Source organism: Orbicella faveolata, unplaced genomic scaffold (genome assembly GCF_042242905.1).
Source record: "Orbicella faveolata isolate gen_17 unplaced genomic scaffold, um_ofav_v1 contig_36, whole genome shotgun sequence".
Lineage (NCBI taxonomy): Eukaryota > Metazoa > Cnidaria > Anthozoa > Scleractinia > Merulinidae > Orbicella > Orbicella faveolata.
This window is the reverse complement of record NW_028301565.1, coordinates 1,709,602-1,723,015: the sequence shown is the minus strand read 5'-3', so window position 1 is coordinate 1,723,015 and position 13,414 is coordinate 1,709,602. Positions and strand designations below refer to the sequence as shown.

At 41.0% G+C, this 13,414-nt stretch overlaps 1 protein-coding gene across 3 annotated transcripts in view; it reads right to left on the bottom strand.

Annotated features, from left to right (window-relative positions):
* The window catches only part of LOC149101950 (complement C2-like), an 82,893-nt gene that overhangs the window by 10,335 nt on the left and 59,144 nt on the right, over window positions 1-13,414 (bottom strand). The window lies entirely within an intron of this gene.

The window sequence follows — 13,414 nt, the reverse complement described above, 5'->3', positions numbered from 1 at the left end:
GGATTGGGGAGTCGGTAGGCGAGGGGTAGGGAGCGTTGGGTATTCATTTGACTGACCACACGAGAAGCGATCATAACGGAACGTTCTTCGATCTCTAATGCTCTTTCAAGGACAGGATCTCGGTACGGCTGGCGAGACGACGGCTCAAAGTACAAAATGTTTCGAATGACACGATTTCTCATAGGTCACGCAATGTGTCACGGTAACTCAGTCTCTTCAACATGGACGCTCAACAGAAGCCCGAGTAACAAGCAAGTTATTATTAATAAATCATCAGAGTTCGAGCAGTCCGAACTAATTTAGACAAGAAACTCGATGCGGAAGAGTTTCTATTTCTATCTCATGGAGAAACTATTTCTTCATGAGAAATCGTGTATACGCATATCTTTGAATTGACGTAATGAATTGAATAAAGAAATCACACCCGTGTACCCATATTTTTCGGTCTGATTAAAGAGTTCGAACGAGCACCATCTTGGTTTTCTATGAAGAACGAATTCTAGGAATAGGGAACAGTTACATGATTAAACTGATGGCGAACGACTGGAAGGAATGGATTAGTCGTCTAAGTTGCGAGCCTTCACTCATTGCAGTCATTTTCAATTTTTTTCCCTTTTCTGTTATGTTTTTGTTTTGTTTTGTTTTTACATTTAATTTTTTTTATATTCCGAGCTGATACCAGTTTATTTTTGTTTAATTTAATTTTGAAAATTTCATTTTAGTGCTAAGTTAATAAAGATGGTGAATTTTAAGCTCGGTAATGAAATGTGAAGGTGAATTAATCAACATGACACGAGCGTGGGACAAAGAAAAATTCTGAGTCCCCGACAGGAATCGAACCCATGACCTCCCGTGTCATGTTGATTAATTCACCTTCACATTTCATTACCGAGCTTAAAATTCACCATCTTTATTAACTTAGCACTACTCACGATGAATTCGATAGCGTTGATCCTAGCAGTATGCAGGACACCTATCATATATGAACTCAGTTAAATGACCTTGCTCTCCATGAGTTCTCGTAGCTCAGTGGATAGAGCGCCCACCCGGTGTTCGGGAGGTCATGGGTTCGATTCCTGTCGGGGACTCAGAATTTTTCTTTGTCCCACGCTCGTGTCATGTTGATTAATTCACCTTCACAATTTCATTTTACATATTTTTCTCAAAATTATTATAATTATTCGATGTTCTGAGATGTCCCGGAAAGTTCCGGAATGTTCCAGAATGTTCCGGGATGTTCTATGTTCCTGGTTTTATCGACGGCCCAAAATTTTAAACACCGGCTGTGCAAAATGATCAAAAAATGGTTTCATCTAATTATTAATTTAAAAATAGAATAAAATAGTATATTAAATGGAATATTGCAATGGACTTGTACAGGAGATTTTAAGGATTTCAAAGGATTTCAAATGCCATAATCAAGACGTTCTATTAAGCATCTCTGACCAGCTTGTCATGCACCTTCGAGATTAAAGTCAAAGTTTAAATGTATGTATTGCAAGAAGAATCAGTGATGATTGGAAATAGAAGCATCCTTCATTTACGTACAGGAATAGTTTCCTTGGTAACCCAAGATTTATGGACAAGTTTTAACAATTCTAACTTGAATGAGTGAAATATTTGATAACAGTAGTACTTTGAGATTGTTTGTTGAACTGAGAGCAATCTAAAATTCGTTTGCGATTGACAATTCGGTTGAGTCCTTCGCCGACTATTATTGGTCTGTGATAATGGATCACACAAATTTGGTACGGCAACGTTGGAGACAGACTTAAGACTACTGTAGCATAGCTTTTTCATGAGCAACTGAAACAATAGCAAGGGATCATAAAATTTGTAAAACACATGGCCGTTCGAAAATAAATTTGATACCGAGTAAATGCATTGTGTCTATAATACAGGCAACAAATGTAAGGAATCGTTGATGTAGTTGGAATATTTCGATATAATTCTATATCATCTTCAGACTGATCATGAGGTGACACACAGGTAGCAGAAATATAAATAATGCAAGATGGTACATTAGCATTAGCACGTGAAAATACAATGCTTTACTACGAATGCACAGAACAGGGCTCCAGATCATATTACCAATGACACCTCCCACAACAACCAGCATTCAACTATCCGGCTTACCATCCCATTCGTCGGTGGCCTAACAACACAGCTTGTTAAGAAGCTTAAGAGTGAGCTTCGGAGATGTCTCGTCGACCCGAATGTGGACATCCGAATAAAACAGAAGACCACAAAATTATGTTTCTTCACAAGCACTAAAGACAAAACGCCGCTATTAAGCCAATCAAATGTCTTACAGAAATTCATTTGTCCCGGTTGCAATTCGCACATCGGCAAAACGAGCAGAACTCTGCTTGTCCACACACAAAACCATGCGCTCACGGACAAAGAAAGTGCTATATATAACTATCTGCGCTATTGTGATCGGATCAAACACATACAAGGTTTATACAACTTACCGGACATTTTTATCAAAGAGAACAACCCACCTTCTACCGCAATAAACAAGGAATTTCTCACCCAAACCGTGCGTGGTAACACAAACATAACAGACAGCGATGATAATTGGAATCTATTACCATTTATGTGTAAATCTACTAGCGTTCTATCACGAATGCCGTTCGTTGATTGGTTACGATACTCACTATCTATTCTGTGATAGATAGTGAGTAGCGTAGCAGTGTGCGCTTGTTAACAAAATGACGGCTGCTTCTTGGCGTTTTCGAAATGTCTGTGAAGAGGATTTCGATAAAGTTTTGAACGACTAGTAGATTTATACTAAAACAATGAGATTATTCGCTCTCGATTTCTACGCGTGATAGTAGACTGGGGCCGCGCCCTCGTCAACTATCACGCGATAGAAATCTCGAGCTCATAATCTAACTGTTTATTACAAAATAACTGAGATACTACGTAGGCTCTGATTGGTCAATAGAGTTGCTAAACCTATGTTCTCTTGTACCGGTAAACCACGGTTCCCGGTCTACGGTAGCTCTAGGCGGGAACTAGAGAACTCGGAACTCTAGCGATAACAAATGTAATAAACAGTTTTTCCTTTCACTGGCTGAGATATTAATAACACGAATATTTTTCATTCAACATATACATGGAAATTTGCAAGAAAAAACAGGACCAGAAGTTGGTCGTCATTTAAAGCTTTTTATTTTTTTCCACGGCAAAACTTTTACGCCGACTCTGGTTAAGCTTAATATTAAAATCAAGGAAGTTTTACAGTGGGTTTACTGAAACCGGGGCCACCCAGACAATGAAACCAATCAGATGGCAGAACTGAAACAATAGATTCCAACATTTTCAAATCCAGCCAATCAAATGTCCCATTTTCAATTCCAGCCAATCAAATGTTCAGTACAAAACAATGAATTCTCAACTTGTTCGTTGTTATTTTGGGTGTCCCACTACTGTATGTACTGTACTGTTTATTTATATACCTATAATTACAGTCTTGTAAATTCTTTTAGTTGTTTACAGTAGTAGAAATAAACTGTTCTTGTTGTTGTTGTGATACTTACGCAATTACGGTGTCGCATAATATATTGCCAAGCTCAAACTATTGGTAGTTTCGCGTGCTTGCGGGTTCAAGAAGAATTACATGCTACACTTTCTGTCGTTGGTTGGTTTGGAAAATACATGGAAATAAAAGCCGCGTAAGAGTGTGACTCGTAAACATAGGATGTTACTGAAACTGGGAACGGGGAACGGGGAACGGGGAACGGGGAACGGGGAACGGGGAACGGGGAACGGGGAACGGGGAACGGGGAACGGGGAACGGGGAACGGGGAACGGGGAACGGAGAACGGGGAACGGGGAACGGGGAACGGGGAACGGGGAACGGGGAACGGGGAACGGGGAACGGGGAACGGGGAACGGGGAACGGGGAACGGGGAACGGGGAACGGGGAACCGGGAACGGGGAACGGGGAACGGGGAACCGGGAACGGGAGTCTGGGAACGAGTGTACAGCGGTAACCCGCGTGAAAATTCAACATGGCGGACAAAAGAAAAGAAAAGGGAACAATTTGGGGAAATGTGAGGAAGTGTTACGGTTGTAAACGTGAGTTTCTACCGGCTGTGCCACCAGATCATGGCCCAGTACGTTCTTGTTAGAGAAGAGTCCGATTGGTACTGGGTTAAACAAAGCATGAAATGGTGCCTGGGGTGAAAATCGAATCGTATTATCCTGTATTATCACAAGCTACTTCCGCCAATCGGTCAGGCCACAGTCTTTCTTACATAGAATTTCAAGCCTTCATAGTCTACATCATATCTTCTCACTTTGTGCGCGAGCTGTCATATCAATATTTAAAAATAGCAACACGCAATATGATATCGAGGACAAGTGACATAACACATGAGCATCATTGAACGTGGGTCGTCCGCTGTCTTCGCATTCGGAAGCTAGAAAGGCGGCCTTTCGGAGATCGGCAAGTCACCTGGAAAATTAGGTGAGCAACAGATAAATAACCTGTGGCCTGGCCGCTTTGTTAAAGACAAAATATATGAAGAAACGAGCAAGGAATATTCCACAATAATGCTAATGTTGGTGAAAGATGACCACGGAAAAGCGACTGCGTGACACTCGGTATGTTTTTAGATGACATGTGGTCACGTATCAGACGGAAAACAGTCTTTGTTCTCTGTCTGCGTTTTGAACCCAGTCTGCAGTCTGCATTTTGTACCTAGTCTGCATTTTGTACCCGGTCTGCAGTCTGCATTTTGTACTGACCGATTGGGGTAGCATGTGATAATACCGATTCGATTTTCTCCCCAGGCGCTATTTCATGCTTTGTTTTTCTCAGTACCATGTTGGACTTTGAGGCACAGCCGGTAGAAACTAAAGTTTACAGCGGTAACACTTCCTTACATTTCCCCAACTGGTTCCCTTTTCTTTTCCTTTGTCTGCCATGTTGAATTCTTAGGCGGGTTACCGCTGTACACTCGTTCCCAGACTCCCGTTCCCGGTTCCCCGTTCCCCGTTCTCCGTTCCCCGTTCTCCGTTCTCCGTTCCCTGTTCTCCGTTCCCCGTTCTCCGTTCCCCGTTCTCCGTTCCCCGTTCCCCGTTCTCCGTTCCCCGTTCCCCGTTCCCCGTTCCCCGTTACAGGTTTTAGTAACATCTTAAATATATATCACCAACAGAGTGTGTTGTATGAATATTGTCGCGGCTGTTTAAAAGAAACCCTTCAAATGGTGTATGAGCAGTTTCGCATGAACGCAGGTTCGAAATGTACGAATTGGAAAGGGATTATTTTCAATGTAACTGAAAGGTGCTGACAGCAAACTTCAAGCAGGAGAATCAAAAAGTTAACTTGATACAAAAATGAATTCTTTGTTCGAAATATCTTCGATTTTTTCATCCAGGGGAAGTTCTTACGAGTCCGTCTTTTGTTTTTGCTTGAGTGATTTTACTGGCTGAGGCTTCGATAGTACAATGCGGAAAAACAAGTCGTTTGAATTTTTATGAACATATTATTTTAATGAAGACAAACAATAGACTGAAAGGCTGATACTACGTGAAAAACGTTTCGAGACACCAACATGACAAGAACCGATAAAGTAGGATCGCAACAGTGGACAGCTGTTTCGCCCTTCTTGGGGTTCGTCAGCACTGTGTAGCGAAGATATGTAACGCCAGCCCAACAGCCAACGCACATAAATTGCAAAATGACCCGTTCACTATATCAAGTTCCGTACTTTGAACTCACTTGCGCCCCGAAACACGCGTTGCCATATCACGTGTTTCGGGGCGCAAGGAGACAAAGGGTCAAGATTGTTGTCTCGAAAAGCAAAAGAATAAATGTGGCTGGACAAGGCCAGCCTAAACATTTAAACATTCAACCGCATGGCCAGTACCATGCTTAAAAAACGCAGCGTATCGGATCTAAAAAGATCTACGGTCCGAAAATACGAATGAGAAACCAGAAACTGCAAGGGACCGCATACGATAAACGCCGCCAACGTAGGATCTACAAGAGATCCTACGTTGGCAGCGTTTATCGTCTGCGGTCCCTTGCAGTTTCTGGTTTCTCATTATCATTTTAATAGACTGATCACCGAGAAAGGGAGCTCAAACTCCGAAATGTAGATCTCCTGAGACAGCAAGAGTGGTCTATTGCTTAAATAAAAAAGTAGTACTGAACGCTTATACGAGCAGTAACCAGTCAGGAGGCGAGAAAGACAATAGGCTATTTTTTGGAGAACAATGGATTCTATTGTTCTCTAAATCCAAGATGACGCCGGTTAGTTTCCAGCCAATCAGAAGCCGAATTGAAAATTCAAGATTGTGAGGCCATGTTGGAAAACAACTCACCAACCTCGACAGAGGACCTGGGATCGGTCTCACGGATTTCCATGGCGGCACAATCATTAAAAAATCGATAAAATACCTACAGTGTCCTGTGGTCCTAAACGACAGAAGACCGTCCGGCAAGCGGCCATGATGAAGGCTAAGAGACTTGGGTCCTAGGTCTGACTATAGGGAGGCTGTCCCAGAGCACGATGGGAGGATGGCCTCATCGGGAACCAATCAAAGGAAAGAAATCAGAATGAATTAAAATACTTACAATTGGGCTTCCCAAGTCCCCCTCTCTTAAGGACAGCATTGAACTCTACGATCTCTGCGTGATGTCATAACGTTAGGGATTACCCCTTATATAAAACAAAATAAATAAAATTAATAATCAAAAAAACTTACCAATTTCTGAAAGTCTCTATTGTGACTGATCGTTGATTTACTCCATCATTCATGGAAAGCGAGATGACAAGAATGTTTTCCGTACTTTCTTTCTCACCCACGTGATTCATTTTGTGACGTCAAGGGATACCCCTCTACACCTCTTTTTCGAATTTTCAGTACTTTCTACTCACTTATGCAACACTTGAATAGCATCAGACAAAATAAATCAAGCTGAGAGACTTGAGTCCGAGGTCTGACTATAAGGGGGCTGACCCAAAGCATCATGGGACGATGACCTCATCGGTATCCAATCAGAATGAATTAAAAATATTGACTCCTCCCCAGTCCCCTCTCTTAAGGAGAGCAACCACCATCACACAATATCAAATGTCACGAACTTTAATATCAAAACTTTTGCGCTAACATTACAAGATATAACGTCATTGCCATGTTGATCGAGTAAAAAGACTGGTTTCTATCGTCATCACACAATTTCAAATGAACTTTAATGTCCAAAAAGTTTGCGCTAAAATTACATAAAGCTGTCTCAAATAAGATAACGCCATTGAGATGCTTCAAGTGTTTAAATAGTTGAAATAGTTCATGTGGAAATGAATTGCTAATGGCGTTTGCAATAAAAGCTTAACTCTTTGACCTCGACTGCTCCCTTGAGCAAAGCATCATTCAAAGGAATCTTGAACAAACAATAGGCATTGGTGGTGGTGTAGGTGACTTCAGGTTCTTGAAATACGTTAATAGTGTTTCCAAGAACGCCAAGTACGTCATAACACTACCACCACCACCACCACCACCACCACCACCATAACCGCCACCACCATAACCGCCACCACCACCACCTCCACCACCTCCAGCAGCACCACCACCACCAGCAGCACCTCTACCAACACCACCACCACCGCCGCCGCCGCCGCCGCCGCCGCCGCCACCTCAACAAAAAATAAGCAAATTAAGGATAGGGTAGGAGGAGGAGGAGGAAATGGACGATGAGGAGGAGATTATAAGCGAATTAAGGATAGGGGAGGAGGAGGACAAGGAGGAGGAAGAGGAGAAAAAACAAGCAAACTAGGCGAAGTAAGTAAAGGGGAGGAGAAGGAGGAGGAGGAGGAGGAGGAGGAGGAGGAGGAGGGACCAAGAGTCGAAAAACTGGAAACGAGTTTAGTTCCCAGCACTTTGTGGAATACCGAATGTCAAGACTTAAAAGAGTTAAAAATATAATCAATTCTACCTTTGGAGTTATTATGTTACTATTATTCAATAAACGTTATAAAGACTCAGACTCTATACCCCCTTATTCCCCGCGTTCTCATTGGTTCTTAACCACGTGATATCGCGTACCCCCATATCCCTTTTCTTCTCATTGGTTGTTGACCACGTGACATTGTCTGTTGTTTTGTGAATACCCGTTTACAAGTCAAACAGTCTTGAGAGAATTCATTTTACGTCTCCTTTGAAGGTCCTTTCCTGTCTTGGCAATCATGGAGGTGAGTGATGGCGAATTGTGTGACGCTTTGGAGGAAAGGACTATGTTTGATTAAAGTGATTTTCGTCGTAATTTGAAAACTGCTTATTATTCGAGCGGCTGTTTAATTTAAAGGGATTAGTTTGTAGTGTTTATAAATGGAGTCCGAAATTTCTTTCATTTTATTCTCAAGGGTTAAGATACAGCTTCTAAACATGTCCTTTCTCGGTTTCACGTTTCATCTCTGACTAATTATGCTAATTCCTGAATGGTCGCCCAAAATGCCTATTATTTGTTCAAGATTCCTTTGAATGACGCTTTTCTCAAGGGAACAGTCGAGGTCAAGGAGTTTAGATTTTATTGCAAACGCCATTAGCAATTCATTTCCACTTGAAGTATGTCAATTGTATGTTTTTTCTTCTCACCTTTTACCCTATATATTTTTGCCTTTGGTTATTATTCGTTACTCGTCAAAGATTGCATCCACGCTAGATAAAATTATTTCTGTTCCATTTTTCCATTAGTGGTATCTTATTTGAGACACAATAACCACCTTTCTGTAATTTTAGCGCCAACGTTTTAGACATTAAAGTTCATTTGAAATTGTGTGATGACGACAGAAACCGGTCTTTTTCTCGATCAACATGGCAATGACGTCATATCTTGTGATATTTGCGTAAAAGTTTTGACATTCGACATTGTGTGATGTTTGGTTCAATACTCTCCTTAAGAAAGGGGACTGAGGAGGAGCCAATATTTTTAATTCATTGTGATTGACTATCGATGGGGACATCGTCCCATTATGCTTTGAGACAGCTCCCTTATAGTCAGACCTCGGACCCATGTCTCTCAGCTCAATTTATTTTGTTTGATGTTATTCAAGTGTTACATAAGTGAGTAAAAGGTACTGAAAATTCGAAAAAGAGGTGTAGAGGGGTATCCCTTGACGTCACAAAATGAATCACGTGGGTGAACCCTCAAGGCTTATATAAATGAGAAAGAAAGCACGCAAAACATTCTTGTCATCTCGCTTTCGATTAATGATGGAGTAAATCAACGATCAGTCATATGGGAGACTTTCAGAACCGGCGCCATCTTAGTTATGGGGAACAATAGAATCCATTATTCTCCAAACAATAGCCTAATGTCTTTCTCGGCTCCTGATTGGTTACCGCTCATATAAGCGTGCATAACTACCAAAGAAGCTTACCACATCAAGCGTTCAGCACCATATATGAACACTGGCTTAAAAGTATCCTATCACGCACTGCAACAATTATCGTATTTCATTAAGTTATGGGGAAAAAATTCGGCAATACGACAAGAGTCAAAGTGCAATTTTAAGCTATGGGGCGGGTGGGTGGGTGGTTGGAATACAACGTCCTTCTGGGCATTATCCTCAAACGGAGAAAGATATTTGATGACATTCTTTTGGCAGTGCGGTTCTTCTGCACTTGGTATATTCTCTAGGCCGCTGCAATCGACAATATCAAATCATTCATGTGGTTTGTTGACTTATATGCAAGATCGATAATTTGTGCAGTACGAATAGTATCCTATTACGCACTGCAACAATTATCGTATTTAATTAAGTTATGGGGAAAAAATTCGGCCCCAACTAAGAATCATCTAAGCTCCGTCGGAACAGAAGACCATCAATGGGATCTTAAAAACTCCATTGCTTATAAACAACCAAAGAGACCATTGATGGTCTGCTGTTGAAGACAACATGTACTCATGGGCAATGGATACTCAACATGCCAATTTCAATACATCATAATTCAACCTTCCTCTCTTCTTGGACTGTACATCATCAATGGGCTCTAAACCTCCAAATAATCATATCCACTAAAGAGACCATTGATGGTCCACTGCAGGGACCAAATTTCGAAAGAACCGTTCCATCTGCCAGTAGTTAAAAGAATCAACCTTGTAAACTTTGCACTTTCTTTGCCACTGAAAAACGTACCCTAGCAGAGGGTCTGGAGTGTCTTGTTTCATTGACCTATTTTAAATCACTCAATCAAGTGACCTGAAACGTCTGCATGTGCATAGCATCCCTAAATTTGCGCTTTGCTGGCGTGCAGGACCAATCAAAACCGTGCTCAGTAGCCTCCGTTAGTTAACTCATTGGACTTCTGACTCCTTGCTAGTGGTTAGTTTTGTTTATATTCATGCCTAATCATATGAAGATCATACATACTCTTATCGAATTCAGGACATCAGTGTTAATCTCAGTAGTTCCAATCCTAACATTCGTCTCATTTTTTATAATCTCATTTCTAAACCTTAACTCCTCCCAATCCTCACCCCAAACCTAACAAAGAAATCGAAACCCTCCGCTGATCCGATGTCAGTGATTTGGCATATCAGAAGTTAGGTGTAGCTACTGAGCTGATCATGCTCGAAATACCTAAAACAATGAGAACTGGGCCAGAGTTACTAGTGGCAGAAACCTACGAGCTCAGCTAAAGGCGGCTGATGATACTGTAACTAAAAAGTTTTTTTTTTTTTTTTTGCAAAAAACTCTAAAAGATCCGCTTAAGACTTAAATCAGACTAGTCCTTGTCGTCATTTCAGAGTTCATATCTCCAACTCTAATTTTCCTTAGCTCTGTGTAATTAAAGTTCTATTTCACATCCGTAATAATATTTCAAAATGTTCAAAAGTTTAGTCTTATGCCTCCGCAAGCGCTAGCTGTCTCTTTATCGTTCATGCTCTGAGTGAAGCAAAAATAAAAAAAAATATTTCGTGCAAAAGAGTTGCTACATATATTTAAGAGCCAATTCCTGTAAATACCAAAAATGAGATGACAATCGCGAAATTTCGGATTTCTTCATATTTTGCCCACATAACCTTTATAGTGAGCTGTTTTCGAAAATACCATTCAAAGGTCCTGAAGCGCTTTAGTTTTCTCGAAATCGAGGAAAGTCCGAAAATCGCCATTTTAGCTGCCTGCCGCCGCCGAAAATGGCCGAAAATTGTACATTTTCTTTTCGCTCGTACAGATCAACGCGATGATATCTATCAATATACTTTGGATAGCTCATAGTGCATGTCTTGCTGTTTCTAAAGCATTCATTTGATTAGCAAAAGCTCCAAGTGTTATAATATTTTAGGCCAATACAAGTATCTTTATCGAAGCTCGTGAGCGAAAGGGCTAATTTTAGCTAATTTCAATACCATCAAAAGCCCACTGGTACATTGAATTTGAAGTCGAAACTAAAATTTTCTGACAGCCCATACCCCATATTATGTTGTGTGAAAGTCTCTTCCGTGGCCCTAAAAAAGTAGCCTGTCGAGAGCAATAAACGGGTGATACATTTTCAGAAATTCGTCATTCGTGAAACCAACATGCAACTTGGAAAGCTACCTTCATCAAGAAAAAAATAAGCGAATGGAAACCTTATTCGTCAATAAAGATGCTTGCAACCTGTTTTCGTTTCCTTTTAGATTGACCACATGATTAACTTTGGCAAACATTTGCAGTTAAATGAAAAAAGACGCTGCTTTCGGTACATTGTAATGTCATGCAAATTTATTTCGATCACCGGCACGTGAATAACGCCCGAAACTGATTTTACTTCCGCCTACTGTATGTTTCTTTTGGAAGGTTACAGCCATAGTGCACATTATTCGTTCAATATCGACAGTTTTATGTGGAAGACCCACAACCGAAAAAAAAAAAAAACGTCTTGAAACGTGAAGCTTGAGTAATCAATCAATCGATTACAGTTGCATCCACCATGTTTGGCGTAAATATTCGAGCACAACCATTTCATGTAAACAGGCACACTCTACTTTAAAAATAACCGTCTCATCGCAGCATTTCTTGAAATCCTGGTCTGAGACCAGGTAATGATAACACAGCGCGAGCAGTTGGCGAAACCTCATGATCAACTGTCGCAGAGTTGTGGCATAAATATTACGGCAAGATAATTCGACCGTTGTATTTCTTACCCGTGTGCTTGCAATTCTAATGGGTACGATTGCCCCTATTTTTTACCACCAGACTTATAGATGAATCGTTGGTTTCCTATCACCTAATATGGCACATACCTCTGAATAAAACACATACTGTGACATCCGAGTTTTGCTTCGAATGAACGAACAGCTTTCCAGATTTCTTTCTTACAAAGTTTCCAGACTTCGCTCCCTTTGAAAATTCCACGACTTCGCCGTTCTGTTGGCCAGTCCGAATAACTGTCATGGTGTTGCTTGAGTAAGTATTTGACTTTTGTTTGGTGGTCCCAATTTAGACAAATCGGCAAATGTGGATTGCGTGACAAACACGTGACAAACGGCCACTTCCGAGGTGAGTGAAGACGGCGGCGAGTGAATCCAAACTGTTCGCTCGTGCAAGTTAAGTAGTTCGCATTGTCAGCCTAACTAAACATTTTTGGACGAAACCGGAAGATTTAGCGGGGAAGGGAGTGTTGTTTAATTCTGCAAAAGGACAGAACTCGACGAATCACAGAGCCGCGGGTCCTGTTATCACGGCATGTCTGCGTAGATTAATGGAAAGTATTACCGCCTTCACAAAAGTTGTACAACAGAACTTTCCTCTTTACCTTTAAGATACATGTTTGTCGTTTGTGCTTTTTGAATAGAAATGCACCGTTGATAGTGCTGGGATACAAAAAGAGCAAAAGAAGCCTTGAGGGCATCGGATTTTAGATACGCGGTGTGCGTTTACATACATATTCACCCCTGTTGCTTTCTGCTAAACGATATGAACTATAATTTGGGCGCTTTCCATTCGACAAAAAGTCTGAAAAGTTTCGGAACAGGCTTGAATGGTACGGAAATTTCCTGGGAAAGGTTCCAGAAAATCCGGAGATTTTTGGTCGAATGGAAAGCGCCCATATATATTCCTCCTTAGCTGAGAATTCGGTAGCAGAAAAATCGGACAGTCAGAAGAGCTAAAATTTTCCTTTATTTTACCTTGAGATTTCACAATTATGGACAAAGCGAACTTCTACATCCATAATTAGGCGGTATAAAATAGTTAACATTATGTATTGTAGCGTTATTTTCCCCAATTTACAGGCTAAAGTAAGAGCTAATGTATGGACTGTCCACCGGGACAAAAAATGTGTCTGTTGTAGAGATGAGTCCGCTCAGGACAGGTGACCGTTGGTGGAGGTTTGACTTTATAGTCTATATAGCTTTAAAAAAGAAAGTAACAAGAGTTGATATGTACGTAAATTCTCGACAGGTACCCATTAA